General features: G+C 45.0%; 1 long non-coding RNA gene across 1 annotated transcript; it reads right to left on the minus strand.

Moving 5' to 3' along the window:
* Positions 1 to 475: 475 nt before the first annotated feature.
* Positions 476 to 12517, minus strand: LOC140895408 (uncharacterized). The gene is made up of 3 exons (XR_012154181.1): positions 12075 to 12517; positions 10841 to 10930; positions 476 to 4136 (listed from the first exon to the last, which is right to left on the minus strand). It is a non-coding gene; the product is annotated as an uncharacterized LOC140895408 (long non-coding RNA).
* Positions 12518 to 17465: the final 4948 nt, after the last annotated feature.

The following is a 17465-nucleotide window of genomic DNA, read 5'->3' on the forward strand; positions in this document are numbered from 1 at the left end:
AGATGTGGAAGGCTGGGGAAACTTGCAACACACTGGGGAGACTTGCAACACCGCACTGCTACTGGTCAGTGGGAAATCATTTTGGAGCTGGAAAACCCACTGTGGGGGACACTGTCATACAAGTGTGCGGGGCCATTAATCGTCTCCAGCTACACAGGACTGTGATTTTCTGCAATGTGCAGGACATAATGGATGGATTGCGGCAGTGGGGTTCCCGAACTGCGGTGGAGCAATAGAAGGAACACACATCCCTATTTTGGCATCACACCACCTCGCTCAAGAGAACAAAAAGGGCTACTTTTCTGTGGCTATGGAAGAGCTGGTGGATCACTAAGGACACTTCGTCATTGTTGGCTGGTCAGGGAAGGTGCGTGACGCTCACATCTTTAAGAACACAGGATTGTTCAGAAAGCTAAAAGAGAGACTTTATTTTGTAGCCAGTTACTTTAGTTTATTGTTCATTTATTGTGTGATGTTATGATTAACAAACATGTTAAGTCATATATAACCATTGTATGCTAAATAGAGTTAAATCGTAGAATGATAGAAATATAAGTTTCATCACTAGTTAGTAGGGATAATTATGTATTACATATCTAAGTAAGGCGAGCTAAAACGCAAGGCCTACAGGCTGAGTCGTACTAGGCCTTAGGCTTAAGAAATGCTTGACATAAATAAGTGATCAAAGAATGACCCAATGCCGCAAGATTACGGGAAAAGATGTGCCAATGGGTGATATTGCGAAAAATTAACAGTACGAGTAATTTTTCGCTTACAAGATACGTGGTAGTCACATTTTTCTAATACATGCCCTAACCGCAGGGTGCATTATGTGCGTAAATGCTAATGAGGTATAGTCAGAATCACATTTTAAAAAGAGGGAACCCAGACTGTGAAAATTGAACTCCCTATGTGAAACTCCAGCAGGAACTACCCCTCTACTGATGATCAATTGGAAAGGCAATCATCAGACCTCAAGAATATCATTAAGAATGTGAGTATAACTATATTTGTAACTTGTGCATAGGTCTTTATAGAATTTCTACATGCTTGGGTAATCATAACTTAACTGCAACGTTAATAAAACTTGTAAAACAGACTAGACCTTGTACTTGTGAAATGTATGTATAGTCACTATCCTTGGTCTTTATTTGTTCACAGGGACTCGCAACCTGAAGCAAGTAGCAGAGGTGACTTTCACTCCGTTGAGCTTGAAACTGTAGCCACCAGAGCCAAACCCACAGTGGTGTAATACCACATTACAAAATTCACTTTAAATAAAATAAAAGGCTACACTTTCCCAACTGGCGGATTACCATTGGCGATGTTGAAATGCCAAGAACAATCCTTGGGGAGCCAGCCTACCCCTTTCTCCCTTGGCTCAGGAAGCCATTCACTGGCCAGCTTGACAGCACTAAGGAATGATTCAACTACTGGCTCAGCAGGGGCAGAATTACAGTTGAATGAGCTTTTGGTACAATGAAGGGACACTGACGTTGTTTACCCACAAGAGTGGATCTCTGTGAGAGAAACATCCCTATGGTGTGTCCTGCATAATATCTGCTCACTGGCATGCAGGATTTCATTGAACATGTTCTCTTCTTTCTCCTTCTTGCCTGGCTCAGGCATTCAGGGAACCCCTCAAGGCTGCTATGGCAGCAGTTGCAGATAAAACACACAGCAGTACCATTGTTGGTATAGTCACAACAGAAAGCGAAAGTTAAGATTCAGAACTCCTTTCCCTGGTTCCCCTAAAGTTTTAAACAAGACATGCTTATTGACACTTCTGCTTTGGGGTGCTTGTGCACAGTACCACTCACAGCCGGGGTGAGGAAAATAAGGAGAGAATTGCTTGGTTGCATGAATCTATAAATATCGGGCAATGGGACTGAATACTGGCATCATTTTCCATAGGTGGTGGTGATTTTAGCTGATATCTCACTCCTGAGGGTAAGAAAGGTACAGAGAACACAATTGCTGCTGGTGTCCTGAAGCCACCCAGGCCCATATGCTTCTAGCCTGTGTACTGCACCTGCCAAAGTTATTGCTGACTGGCATGGGAAAGTGGCCTACCACAGAGGAAGAAATAAGGCTGCCATCCCTAGAAACCTTTGGGAGAAGACTGCAGAGTACCTCCATGAAAGTTTCATTGAGATCTCAGGAGGATTCAAAGCACATCTCTGTGAACATAAACAACCTGCTCTGCATGGTCGTTGTCCCCCTCACACACACCCAACTTACAGAGGAATGAAAAACAGATAGAAACACTACTTCTCTTTATTGTGCTGCTATCTCTTCTAGCACAAGTAAATTAATGAAAAGTCGATAGCTGGGTCTGGTTAAGTTGGGGGTGCCATCAGTATATTACTGTAATGGGAAATACAATTACACACTTACCTTAGGTTTCTTCCCCTACATCAGGCTCATCCATACTTGAATTCTGGGCCTGACGGGACTGCATTGGAGTCTCAATGAGATCCTGGCTTGCAACATAGCTGGACCCCCCCATTGTATGTCCACCATCCTCCTCCTGACTGTTCACATTCGGGGCCTGTGACTCAGGCTCCTCAGAGGTATCCATGGTAGTCTATGGGCTGGAAGTGGGGTCTCCACCAAATATGACATGCAGCTCTTTGTAAAAGCGGCAGGTCGTCAGCTCAGCATCAGATTAACTGTTCAGATCCCTGGCCTTTTGATATGCCTGACGCAGTTCCTTCCCTTTCATGCAACTCTGCTACTAATCCCTAGGCATACACCTTCTCCCGCATCTCCTGTGCAAAATGCTCAGAGGTGTCCACATTTCTATGTCCATAACCTATTTGCCCACAGGCCCAGGAGATCCAATATCTTCTGTCTATTCCAAGCCAGAACACATCTCAAATGTGTTGTCGGCGTCATCAGCTGGGCAGTTGCACACAACAATGGAGAACTGCCAGGTGTGCTCGCCAAACTGGGCAATCAGAAAATGGCATTTCAAAAATTCACAAGGCTTTAAACGGGTAGGGAACAATCCAGTCTCCATGCCCTCTGGGCAGTGGAGTTCCCAGTTGTGACCCAAGTGGTCAGGGTCAGGCATTGTGGGACAGCTGCTGGAGGACTGTTAGGGTTAACGTAAGTACCGCAGCATCTATAGTCATGCAACATCAACCTCAGCACATCAACCCTGGCTCATTGCTTCAGGGAGGTGATGTCACTGCGTCACAGTAACAGTGTGCTTACATCAAAGTGGGAGGCAAATTTAAGCGTAGAGACATGCACAAGTAGGTCGGTGCAAGGTGGCTTACATTGACCTAACGTTGTCATGTAGACCAGATCTAAATCAGGGACCTCTGGAGCTGAAAGCATAAATCACTGCAGCCTGAGCAACAGAGCCTTGTCTTACGCTAAACACTCACATCTTCTGTGGCCTAGGCACAGAAAAGGACACACAACCTACCCTGACCAATGAGTTACAGTTTCACTTGAACCTCTGATCCCTTCCTATGGAATTCAGTCAGTCAGATGCTGTTGCTGCTTTTCTTCATGTATGGTACTGTCACAGGTGAATGAAAGCAGAGTGAGTCTCTCTGACAACAGAGGAAAAGACACACTGTGTCATTTTCCCCTTTGAGTTAAGGATCTTGGTGCTTCCCCAGTGGGTTTAAATCAAGATCTTTAATTAGCTCGTGCTCCCCATGGACAACCAAAACAAAGCTCCTGTCAATGAGATCTCAGTGCTCCAACTGTCAGAAAGGAAGTATAGTGTGCCCATGAAAGAGCCCACGTGTTAATTCCCTGTCCCACTTTAAGGCCTTTCCTTATCCAGCCAGTCTGCACTGGTGTCTGAAAACCCAGATCAAACAAACAAAGCAGGCACTGCTTCCCAGGTTGCACAGAGAGAAAACAGTACATCTTGGTTTAAAATATGAAGGACAAACAGACATTTTGTCCAGGACTTTAGTCATAAAAACTGATTTGATGCTGAAAAAAAACAGCGTTCATGAACATTTGTGTGAATTACAAACGGCTCTTCAGTTTGACCAAGTGTTACTCGTGAGTCACAAATATTCACATGACAGGTTGGAACAGGCTCAGGCAGAAAGACTTTCAGCAGGGACCAGGGCTTCCGCTGGGACAATTTTTCCATTTTGAAGATTCTGCCATAAAAATGTAAAACAGCAGAAAAATCCCCATTATGCTCACTCAGTGATGTATAAACATCATAGTTTACATGGGACCTTTTAAATAGTAAAATTCTTAAGCAAAGGCAATTTATTTTTTCCACTTATTTAATAAAACACTAAGAAATTTAATGTAAACGAATACCCCTGATCCCCCCCCCGACCCCCATTAATACAATATTAAGGTTATACGGTTAAAATTAAAGTCAGGAAATGAAATTTTAGTTCCAACAGCAACATTAAGGAGCTGTGTTGTACTTATGTAATATTTGTTATTTTTTCAAATTAAATAGGTTGCTTAATACAGTGTTCTATTATTTATGAGTCTGGTCCTCCAAATGCTTACCCACCTGCACAACATTAGGCATAGGACTACTCATGGGCAATGTCTGCAAGATCTGGGCCTCTGACATTAGATATATTCCATAAAACACATGCAGTGTGCAGAGGGACGAAGAGAGCATTCCTGTTGAAACCTTAACTTTTGTTTTCCATGATTCTTCCTGTGATTTTAACTGTGTTTGTTGCATTTATATAGTGCTATAAATCAAATTCCCTTGATACTAATAACACCTCAGATAATTAAAAATGGAAGATGTTTCAAGGTCTGCTTTCTTTTCCAAATTTATGCAGTTCATTTACTTTTTCCACTTCACTCAACACAGACAATGCATCCAGACTTTTCACTTTCACCTTGGAGAGTCAATTTCATTTTCTAGTTCTCTTGCACTAGCCTTGCACTGCAACATCTGGTTTGCAGGAAGTGCTGGGGGTTCTCCTAAAATCCAAGCCAACAATAACGTTTCCACTGACATTAAAAACAAATAATATTTCTATTAAGTTTCATTTTACAGAAACCCGTTTTAATTACAAAACCTGAATTCTGGGCCTAAGATACTTAAGAATGTCTCTTTAAGAAGAAAAAACAAAAACAACACCCCCAAATCACAGTTTTTGCCTCGTGATTCTCATAAATCATGGGGGGGGGGTGAACATTCAGATGCAACCTATTCAAAATCCCCATTTAAAGTTCATATTTAAGCAGATGTTCAATAGAAAATGTAGCAAATAAATGTAACTGCCCACACACCATTCCCCAGGAATGGTGAAAGAGTCTTTTTGTATATTTTTTACAAACTGCAGTTGGTTTCACTAATTATTGACATTTGGGTCAAATGAAATATTTTCACTTGTCTAATGAAGCCGTATTTTGCGGCTTCAACGTTTTCAAAGGTGGTATCCCTTTAGTTATAGATGTTATGCTGCTGTGATATATGGTAGGTATTTTAGAGGCAGTATGGCCCTTTAACTTGTAACTAGATAGCATCTGTCTCTGTGTGTCTGTAAAAGAGATGGCCTGAACTTAATTATACAGCGAACAAATCCTGCATTTTTTGGTGGGCAAAAGGTCATTACCCAGGGGACAATTTAAAACCAATTTTTCAACACACGCTTAATTTTTGCAACAGTTCATTTTGCCGTGGGTATTTACGAGCAAGCCATTAATAACCCCTGGCAGTGACAAATTCCTGTGGCGAGCGATTGTTTAGGTAGAGAGTGCACAAATCATTTTTCCACAGAGTGCTTCTTAAATCTGTTAGAAGGAGCAAGGGGAACTAAAGTGTAGGTACAGCTGCCTGTGTTGCAGGATGATATTAAACATAATGATACTGAAGGGACAAAACCAGTACACAGATCAGATGTGGGAATGCACCAGAATTTCCTGTTCCTATGCCTCTTTTAGTAGGTGCTCGGGCCACTGTCCTCCTTTTATGTTGTTTTCCTTGGCTCCAGCCAAAGAATAATGGTGCAAACACAATAGATTCTGATGTTTCTTGTACTGCTGATGTTGCTGTTCATTGATCCAGTCAGGCAAAGTTAAAATAGGAGACCTCTTTTTAAATCTCTTGGGCTCTAGAAGAACAATGAAGATTTTACAGCTGTTCTGATTTGGTGGGGGAAGCGTGGAGGGACAGGAGACCAGAATCAGTGCCAGTGCCTGGCTATAATTTCTCCAGTGGGCCTTTGCTGACAGTTTTAGGATTAACAAGTGAGCTCTGTTCCCAGGCGTTTACCCTCCGTATAAGCTAGGTTGTTTGTTCTCAAGGGTTTATTTTACGCTACAAAATATGGCATTGCCAAACAGATGCAGGCTTGTTCCTAGAAAGAAAACTTATAACTGAGACTGCATCTCACTGAGGCATTAGCCACTGGAATTGTTTGCGAATGCTACAGTATTTCTAGGACCCTTTTCAAGGCCGGTTTTTCCCACAGACATTGTCAGTTGATTCTTTTATGGCTCTGTGGTTTGTCAATGACGAATTAAGAAAAATGAACTAGCAGACAAAAAGTGGAGGCCAAGCGCTGAGGTTCTCCTGGTCAAAATGAATAAAAAAGACTCTGAACTGCTGCAGGAAAGGAAATGTATTTATTCCTCTTTTCTTTCCTGAACTTGAGGAATTCTTATTATTGGTTATTTCTATACCCCCATATTCTAGGCGCACAAGATATTTTGCAGGCAACATGGAGCTTACAAGCACATCAAGGATGACATGCAAAGGGTAGCAGGGATGGGAAGGACAAAGGTGACAAGAAAAAAGGTCGTGGGATCTACGTGGGGACCAATCCTACACAGTGCTCAGTACCTCCTGACCACAAGGCTGTCGAAAGAAAGCAAGAAAGAAAGCAAGCTTTGCAGGCTATAATCATGAGAGAAAAGGGGTTTATAACTAACGCTGCACTCAAATGACATCAACATAACAAGAGGGACAGGCACTTCCACAGGACACAGTGATGCGTAGAAGCCAAAGGAAAGCTTCTCAAATATGAATTCCTGGAGACACGGAAAGAAGTACTAATGTTCTTTCAGATCTGTGCACCATGTTGCTTTTGGAAAGCTTTCTACCCCTGCCCTCCCCTCTGCCTCCTGACTTACTTGGAAGCGACTTGCCCAAGGTCACAAACTGTATCAGTGCGAGAGCTGGGATGAGACGATTTGAGGCTCCCAGTTTCATGCTCAGTTGACTAGACCAGGCTTTCTCACACAAGGAAAGAAATGGGCTTGAAATCCAATTACAGAGCCCCCCCCTCTCCCCTCCCCCCCCCCCCCCCCGCCCATGAAGACACAAAGGGGCTGGTTCAAATAAAGCTGCAATTGAACCTTCATGATAAGTGCATTGCTTCACGTGGTTGCTGTGGGGGGGGGGGGGGAGGAGAGAGAAGCCACTTGCTGTGAATTTGAGGAAAGGGGGGGATACGGTTATTTCCTTGAGTGAAAATACACCTTTCCTTTCCATAACATTTTGAAATCAAATACTAACAGAGCGCTGGGACCTGGCTACTCCCTCCTGAGCTTACATCAGAGCTAAATATCCAGGTTCTATAACAAGAGGGGAGCTTCAGTATGATGGAAATCAAGGCGTTGCTAACTGCCCTCCAGATGCTGAGTTGGGCACTCCTCTGCCACATGAGCAGGGCCGGATTTACATCTTACACGCCTCTAGGTGCAGCATCTTCAGCACACCCCACACCCCCCGTCTACAGCCGACCTTCATGATTTCTGTAAAAAATGAAATGAAAAGAAATACAAACACAGCCTCCCTGGGAAGGCACAAGACCCTGCACCACGCCTGGTGCTCCCAGCCCAAACTGGGGTGCAGCCCACCCGCCCCAGGTGTGGCACAAGGAGGGGGCTGTACCTCTCCCCATTGCAAGCAGTCCCCAGGTGTCTTCCGTCCCTCCCACGGCCCGGCGCTCAGCAGCCTCGCTCCGGCTCTACCCGTGCAGGTGCAAGTGAATGGGGTACCGGCCACAATTCTCCCTCTCCCTGCCCGGCATGGGGTGGAGGCATGGCCAAGGTTGGGAAGAGGCTGGGACGCTCCCAGTACTTTCAGCTGCTGCCCTTCCTGGCTGTGGCTCACAGCCCCCTAGGTGGGCTGACACGGACGATCACCCTGCTCCAGCCCCACATGCTGGCCGGCCACCAACCCACACCAGGAGCCTGCCCACCCGCAGAGGAGGTGTATGTGTTAACTTTTTAAACTTTAATACACTTTTCACTTTTTATCTCCCCTAGAATGTCAGCACCCATAGGCATGTGCCTAATTGGAAATCCGGCCCTGCACATGAGTTATTGTCTGCAACGCTGCCCCCCGGTCACTGTGGAGAGGAACCAGGCCAAGACGATGCATAGTTGTGGCACCTCTGGGCTACCTACCAAGTACTCTGTTGAGCCTGGTCCAGGATCTGCAATCAAGTGGACAAGGAGGCAGGTGCAGTGAAAGACTCCTGAATTTACTTAGCGTGTTAGACTGTTTCCCCCCCGATACTTCCACTCTGTAAGAACATAGTTTTCAGCCCTCTAATGGCGCTGATGATCTGTGCGTAGTAAAGGGCCAGGAACACTCTTGTCCAGGAGTGTGTGAGCTGCTGTAGCAAAGGCATATCAAGAGATCAGCCTTAGTATCAGACCCTAGTCCGCAGAAGGGGATTCCTCCCCTGAATATAAGGAGACCTTTTGAGTTGGCACTATGCGTTGTTTTCTGTCTGAAAGTGGGGCATCAGTCAATCAGAGATGTAATATGTTGGTTTCATCTGTCACAGCTCTTGAGGCAGACGACACAGTAATGGCATCTCATCAAAGGTCTGGTGGAGCTCTGTGCGTTAGCACATACAGACTGGGGGCTGGTGTATAATTCAAGCAGCCACGAATACAAGTGGCCAAATTTAGCTCTTTGGTAAGAAGCTGAGTGTGGCAATTGTGCCTTCAGACCACAAGGCAGTATTCCACTAGCGCAAACACCAGGGACAATACAGATGTACGAGGAACCAAGGCTCTGCTACCTATGAGGTTCCCAATAGTTTTCATATCCAGGAAATACAGGAAGAGATCTTCATTTTCAGGTGTTCTATGTGAGACCAATATGTCAGGCTACAGTCCAAGTTTTACTCCCAAATACGTGACCCCTGGTTGGAATGGCAGTAACCGGCCTGGTACATGAATCAACATGGAGCAATTGAAAAGACAATTGTTTAGATGGAAAAGAGTTGCCACTCTCTTGGTTTCACTGAGAATTAGTCTCCATTGCTGGAAGAAAATAGCCAAGATGTCCATGCTTTGACTGAGATTCCCTTCAGCCCTATGGAGATCGTTTCCAGTGGCAGCAGCATAGATGTCACCCGCATACACCTACTTCTCGGCTTCCGTTTCAGGAAGTATGTGGATGCTGTGTATGTGTACAAATTGAACAAGAGGGGGAGCCAAAACTGAGCCTTGAGGAAGGCTATTAAAGAGACGCTTGAGGTGACTGATTTTCTCCCCAACTTCCAAGGTGAAGCTTCAGTAACGGATAATTTCTTGGACGAGCCGCACTTCTTGGGAAGTGGCGCGGGCAGAGGGATGTGCTGGCCGCCCTTCCTGCAGCCCCCATTGGCCTAGAGCGGCGAACCACAGCCAGTAGGAGCCACAATCGGCCAAACCTGTGGACGCGGCAGGTAAACAAACCGGCCTGGCCCGCCAGGGGCTTTCCCTGAACAAACGGCGGCCCTAGTTTGAGAACCACTGGTCTAGGTGATTCGTACGGTAGTTATTAAAAACAAATAGAGTTGTCCAGGATAGATCATTATTTAGATTTCTTTAGCATCAATTAGCTATTATCAGGGTAAAAAGAAAGTGTATCACTTGGGATGAGTGAACACAAGAGGCCTGATTTCCCAACTATCTTGTACCTTGTGTGGCCAAGTTGGTGTCAGATGTAACCAAGCCTGAATACCAGCAATTTTCAGCCACTTTGCACAGCACTTTGTAAATATCTACACAGGGTGCCAGGCAGTGGAGAATCAGGCCTCGAGGTTGGATGCCTCCAGCCGCCACTTATTTAGCAATGAAGCCTTTCCAGGGGAGGTTGGAGGTCCCTGTCAGTCAGGAGGTTGTGCAGTAAATAGCAATGGTTGCGAATTTGAACTCTTATTAGTAACAAAAGTCTAGCATCTATTTCTAAAACCTTTTCAAAAATATCTTAATTGGTGCCAGAAATGTAAAGAACACGTCTCAACAAAACAGTGCACTGGGGGGCAGGGGGGAGGTCAAACAAGCTGGGTTCCAAAAACTCAGGCAGAGTGATGTTGCTTATAAGGGAAATAAACATGTGGCATATGTTACCCATGGAGGCTTCTCAAAGCGAGCATAAATGACTTCCAGAGACTCCCGGATGTCTTTCGATTGAAGGAGGGAATAGGAGGGCACTGAGAGGAGTTGTACAAGGGAGTGGAAGGAAAACTCTTGGCTCTGGTCCGAGGCCCTAGAGTGTCTTTGCAAGGATATTCTTGCTTTAAAAAAATCTCTACTTGAAGTGATTCTTGAATTGAAATATGTGAGCTGACAGCTGAAGGACTGGATGGCTAAAGGGATTGGTAATGAGATGCAGACCTTTTTCCATCTCATTTGCTGATTCCAATCCACAGTGTATCAGTAGAGACCAAAATCATCTGCTGGTTGTCAAATGGCCTATATGAAATGAGTTGGTAGATTCTCAGTCCAGTCCCTAGTGGACAGCTGAACAGATCACAAAACCCGGGCTACCTTGGGTACTATCTAGACCTTTGTTGACAGTCTAAGCAGAAAGGTCAAAGACTGAAAAGACTAAATGGGCTATGGGGACTGAACAATAGTATCCTCTCACCTTGAGACCGGTCACTCTGAGTTTTCACTGCCATTGCCCAGGCTGCAGCTATATAGAGGCCTTCAGGCTCCAGGCCAGTCAATCCAGCACCTTTCAACAAGATTAGAGGATTTTTTTTAATGTGGAAAAACTGCTAAAAGACATCTACCGTAATTAGGTGTTTATCTTTTATCATAAGAGGAAGTGCATGACTTCACAAACTCACAGGTTTTGGTGTCTAGATACTACAGTGCTTGGCTCCATGTAAGGCAGTCTCCCAAATTCCCCTGTGCAATAACAGTAAGAAACTGGCAAGATCACTTGGTCACCATCTGACAAATTTGGGAAACTGAAGCCACTCTTGACTTTTATGCTCATTAGCTTCCCATTGGTGTCTGGGAGTCCTGGATCAAGTGAGCAGGATGAGTGCATTTACAGTCAGAGGCATAAGAATTTGGCAATAAGGATTGCCCTCTTTCCTAGGCAATAGAAATTCAAGCTATGATACTGCCTTGAGTAACAATGCAACACCTAAAAAGTTTAAAAAGTCACTGAATGTCTGAAAGGAGCAGAAAATCACAATAGGGAATGGAATTGTTTGTGCAATCCAGCAGAGTGTGATTCAATGGAATGGAATGAAGTTCAGAAAAGGAAACTATAGGATGAATATATGTCAAGAAAAGCTTCCAACTGGTGGGATCTAGGAGGTTGTGGAATAATAGCCCTGGGGCAGTGGTAGAAGCCTCATCTCTTGGAACAAGTAAGACAAGACTGGACAAAGCACTAGAAAAAATGTAGGGATCAGTCTTGCATTGGGCAGGGTAGGGGAAGAAGGAATGGACAACCTGACCCTCTGAGTTCTTTAATTATTTAATCTATAACTCAGGGTACAAATTCTTAAAAAGTCAGCATACATTTTTAGACAATTGTTACTACTTCACATAGTGCAACTATACCAAAATTAAATCCCCAAGCAAGAAAACTCACACCTCCTTGGGCCTCCCAGCTGTTAGGTAACAGTAGGAAATACTCCATAAACAGGAAACTTGTAGAACAATTCTGTCCCTTCCCCACCGCCCATAACCAAAGTGGAATTTCACAAATCCTCTTTCCCAGATCCCAGAGTGACTGTAACTCTTGATGGGCCTGATTCCATGAGTGTGTGAGATGCAGAGTGCTCTCTATGGGTGGCTGAGAGCCCTACTGTCCTGCTACCTTCACCGAGAGATGAAGGTGCTGTCCCGAGGTCCCTCACCTTCTGGCCGTTTTGGGAATTCGCTCTGGTCAGCAGGTATGCCCTCTGGTGGGGGTGGCTCTTCTGTCCTTGGGTCCACCTGCAGACCCGCTCCAGACTCACTGCCTCTGCTTCATGGCACAGCCCTCTGGCCATGTCACAGTCCAGGTTCCCCCCTTCCATCGCCCGGCCACTTCTTCAGCGTTGAGTTGTGGTGGGGTAGAGGGGGACCAGGCCCGCCCACTGCTCTAGGTCCCAGCCCAGGGACCCTGTAAGCAACAGCTTCCCGCTGCCCTTCCTTTCTGTCTCCACCAGTCTGTCTCAGTTCCCCTGGGCCACTTCCCTGCAGCCCTGGCACCTTCAGCTCCTGCCTCTTCCCAGGGCCTTGGGCCTGCAAGTCCTAGCAGCCCTCTTCACACTGCTAGTTCTGTAGGGCTCTAGGAAGCCAGTCCCCTCCCTTAGGCTTCCTGCGGCAGACTCCCTTGCTCTAGCCTGCAGCTTCCTTTTATATGGGCCGGCTGGGCCCCGATTGGCTAGTCCAGCCACCACCCTAATTGGCTGCACCCACTGCCCTAATTGGCTGTTTTCCTGTAGCCCTCCAGGCTGGGTTTTAACCCTATCAGGGCCAGTGCGGGGCAGACGCCCTGTCACAGGTGCCCTCCAGAATCGGGCCCTTGGTTTTCTCTCCTTTGTGGACTCAGATGAGCACCAGTCACATTCCTCCCCATTCTTGCCCCAATGGTTGAGTTCATGGGAAAGAGTGCAGATTCTTGATGGAGTTCTCATATCCAGGGATAGGAGAGTGCACAGGGTTTTATCTACCCAGGCACAATCCCCTCTGTTCATCAGCAGTATTGATAAGAAAAATATTTAGATGCAAATGTGAATGTTGAAAACTCTCCTTTTATTTTTCTATTTCTGTTACTTGCACTAGTTGAATTCTCTCTTCTGAGTATTATAATCACTATACTTATAACAGTGCTTTAGCTAAAGACTATCCAGACAGCCACAAGGTCTCAACACAGGATATTTAATCATATGCTTTAAAGCACACTACCTGTCATGGCAGGAGATGATACATACAATCTCATTCACTATTATATATTATCACCCCAATGCTGAGCTGATTTGGGGGCATGACAAGGTTGCTTCCAATTGGAGGAGAGATAAGTTATGTGAAATTTGAGTGTTTTCTTGGTGTAACATGTATATTTGCATTGTATGCCCCCAATCTTTTTGCAGGCAAATCCCTCTTTCAGAAATCTCAGCACAAACCCCAATGCCCAGTTTCCAGAGAGCAACTCTGCACCAAGAGCTGATTCTAGTTAGAGAGAATAAGGCAGAGATCAAACTCTGCTGCTGTTGGCAACAGTTCCCCCACCCCACCCCCAAAAGGCATCAGAAAACTAACAGTGCAGTTTGCACACCAAGGAAAAGAACCTGCATAACCACACACAACAGTGCTATCTAGCTACTCCTGTCTCAACAATCTATATCTATATAAAATAATCCAAAGTTAATGTACAATGGAGGCTATAACCCCTATAACACAAGTAATAAACAGAGCATGAAATATTTCAAAAGCAAAGTGCCATGGGACATATAGTGTCTAGCAACCCTTTTGCTATTTTATTTAAGGTTCTAGTGTCCTACTGGGAATGGTGATGTGACTTCACATTTTTAGAGACTTTCCAGACTATACACAGGAATCACGTCAATACTAAAAGGCAGCCACTTTTGCTTTGGAACCTGGCTTGCTGGTTAACAGTGCACAGAAATGCTACGTAATAGCTGAGGATACAAAGTGAAGAAAGAAAAGGAGTACTTGTGGCACCTTAGAGACTAACCAATTTATTTGAGCATGAGCTTTCGTGAGCTACAGCTCACTTCATCAGATGTTTACCGTGGAAACTGCAGCAGACTTTATATACACACAGAAATCATGAAACAATACCTCCTCCCACCCCACTGTCCTGCTGGTAATAGCTTATCTAAAGTGATCAACAGGTGGGCCATTTCCAGCACAAATCCAGGTTTTCTCACCCTCCACCCCCCCACACAAATTCACTCTCCTGCTGGTGCTAGCCCATCCAAAGTGACAACTCTTTACATAATCAAGTCGGGCTATTTCCTGCATAGATCAAGGTTTTCTCACATCCCCCCCACCCCCATACACACACAAACTCACTCTCCTGCTGGTAATAGCTCATCTAAACTCATCTAAACTTTCCTCTGAAAGTGAAGAAAAACAATGTATCCAGTTGAAACAGCCGTGGGAATGTAGTTAGGTGAAATGGCATTACACCAAATGAAATTTGGCCAGGACTTTTGAGCCACGTTTATAGTAGGCCAAATTCTATCATGTTACTCTGAGGACAAACATAAACCTTAGAAATCCAGCAGCAAGCAGCAGGAACGGGGCTCAAGAACTACATATGGATTTGCAGTGCAGTGCCACTCTGAAAAGTGACTGTAAAACTGTAACTGTGGGGTTGGTTCCCTGTTTATCATCTCTCTGAGGATAACTTCTGAGGATAGGACAAGAGGCAATGGGCTTAAATTGCAGCAAGGGCAGTTTAGGTTGGACATTAGGAAAAATTTCCTAACTGTCATGGTGGTTAAGCACTGGAATAAATTGCCTAGGGAGGTGGTGGAATCTCCATCGTTGGGGATTTTTAAGAACAGGTTAGACAAACACCTGTCAGGGATGGTCTAGATAATACTTATTCCTGCCATGGGTGCAGGGGACTGGACTAGCTGACCTCTCTAGGTCCCTTCCAGTTCTATGATCTCTCAGTGATTCCAGATCAAATGTGCTTTTTCTAACAGCCCATCATGCAAACTCTGAATCACTCTGGTCTCTTTCTTTCTCACCCTCCCCTACCACAAAGAAAGGTTCTACAGGCTTTGGTGACACCTGTGCAAACCCATTGCTTTCTATATGTTTTCACAGGCATAAATTAGCAGAACTTAGCAAACAATTCTTTTGAGGTGCAAGGGAAAATGAAATCAAGCTGCCTCTTCTGCAGGACTAACAGGAGTAAAAATCTGTATAAACTTAGCTTGGCCGCTAAGGCTGGGGTTTTTAGGAGTCTAAAGAATGTAGGGTCCTAAATACTATTGAAATTTGGTGGAAATTGGGCACTTAATTTCCTTAGGCTGCTATGAAAATCGCAGTTCACAGTGAGCAAGATCTGATTCTGAACACCCACCAGGAGCAGAATGGCTAATAAGGAGCTGTTATTTTTTGCATAATGACTTCTGAGAGTAGAACCACATAATGCCAATAACACACCCCAAGAATTTTATTCAGAGAATAAAGATGTTGTACCATAAATGAGACAAGAGCACTCGCTTTAGTTAAAGTCCCCTTTTCTTTATTCACAGCTTAAATCCAATGAATTCAGGCTGCCTGGTTATGAAAATAGCTGTTTTGTATAAGTGCTGCCTGTAAGACAGACAATATATCACCTGCGCTGGGATTTATTTCCTGGTGTCAAATGCAGATGTGTAGTGTACATTACTGAGACTCGTGCAGCCAGGAGAAGAGGGAGAGTTTGCAAAGAGAAAAACTGTATATCCTACAGCCAGTCATCAGTAACCTCAGTGGATGAAAGATAACGTGGCTGTGTACATGCACTGTGGCTTTGAATACCAGCAATTACAATTTTTGAAGTTTATTTGCACACCATGGGCTGCATTCAACATGACCATATTTGCTACCAGTGTATGTCAGTGTAAACAGCAGCAGATGTCCTTGGAAGTAGAATCTTTGCCAGGGGACCTGGTTTATAAGATCCAATATCTTATGACCCACCAGGGCTAGAAAAAAGAGCTGTGTCCCTTAAAAAAAAACCCAGCTCATTCCCACAGAATAAAGTTTTTGTATCCACCTGTGGTAGATATCAAGCTGAGGAAGGAGAAATTTAGACTAGCTAGAAGCTAAAAGCTGTTTGAGTAAGATCGGTTGGGTACCACGACAGCAGAGATTCGAGACCAGGTTTGGGAAGCCGATCATGGGCATGATAAAGGATGATGTCTAGTAAAATGTAGTGGCTCAGTTTTCTCCAGGGACCTTTTATGGCCTAACTAACTGTGAATCTATATTATGTACATTTCGTTAATAGTGTGGAATTGGATAGCAGACCGAGGCTTTGTCAGCTAACTTGTTTGCCCTCTGCTGGATGGCAAGAGCACAGCACTATTTCAAGGTAAATTTTCAGAGGGCCTTGCTTTCCACATGCTCATTTAAAGGGTAACGCTACTTTGCTAATAGCTGCTTGCACTAATAACTGGGGAGCAGGGGGATTACAAAAAGAAAATTAAACGAAGGGTGCAGATGAAATGGGGAATATTTGCCCATATGTGGAACGTACGTTGAATTAAAAAGCCCTTACCGTACATAAAATTATATCAGAGGATTACAAAAAAGAACGTCAATGTGTAAATTCTCCTGGATTGTTTTCCCCTTACACAATAATTATCACTGGTGAAGCTTCTAGAACCGACATGAAACCAGTGTTTGGTCTGAATATCCCAGCTCATCATGTGCAAAATTTCCCAGCAAAACCATAAATAGTGAGGCCCTATTTGTTCTTCATCATGGTGATGATCCCAGGGCACTTTCTGTAAGAGAAGGAGCTTGCCCCAGGGCATTTGGCTACATTTCCCCTTGTCCCACTGTTGTGCAATATCTTGCGTGTTGTGTGATTGCTGCTGATCTCTGACCCCAGAGGTACCTGCAGCAGCTCTGCCAAAGAGACAGGGGAGGGGACAGACAGTGGAGCCAGGAACCATCCGTTTCCTGCCCCATGGAACCGTGAAGCCTGTGGGCGTTGAGCAAGGGTGTGGTGGTCTCAACTCCACAGCCCACGCCATACTCCTCCTACCAAGGGGCCTCAGCACAGGGGAGCCTCAGAGTTCTCCTTCCTCACTGGCATTTTCTGTGGTAGGGCTTGATCTGGTCCATACACTGGAATGTGGGCAGGACGCCAGGGTTAACTCCTCAACTCTGGTGATGGGGGTTTTAGACGAGACGACCCTGGAGGTCCCTTCTAACCTTATCGTTCTATGGTGAGCTTCCTGGGATCTTTAATGATCAAGGATTGCCAGGATCTGTCTCATGGGGTGAAAACACCCATTTCCTCTTCTCCTCCGCTCGGAGGAGAATTCTTGCTGTGCTCTGCTGAACACCCTCCGCTTGGGTAAATGAAGCTCAGAGCCATTCTGGAATCCCAGGCGCGTCCCCACGGACTTGGGCTTGGATTGAAACTGACTTCTTGAGGCTTTCCCCTCCTATCCCTGCCCCTGCTAAAACAAAAACAAAACCTTTGGCTCTTTGTTAGCCTGCCCCACTCAACCCTGCAACAAGACAAAAGGTCCCCTAATAAATAGCTTCTGTGTCCCCTAATT

Source organism: Lepidochelys kempii, chromosome 11 (assembly GCF_965140285.1).
Source record: "Lepidochelys kempii isolate rLepKem1 chromosome 11, rLepKem1.hap1, whole genome shotgun sequence".
In the NCBI taxonomy this organism is placed as follows: Eukaryota; Metazoa; Chordata; order Testudines; family Cheloniidae; genus Lepidochelys; species Lepidochelys kempii.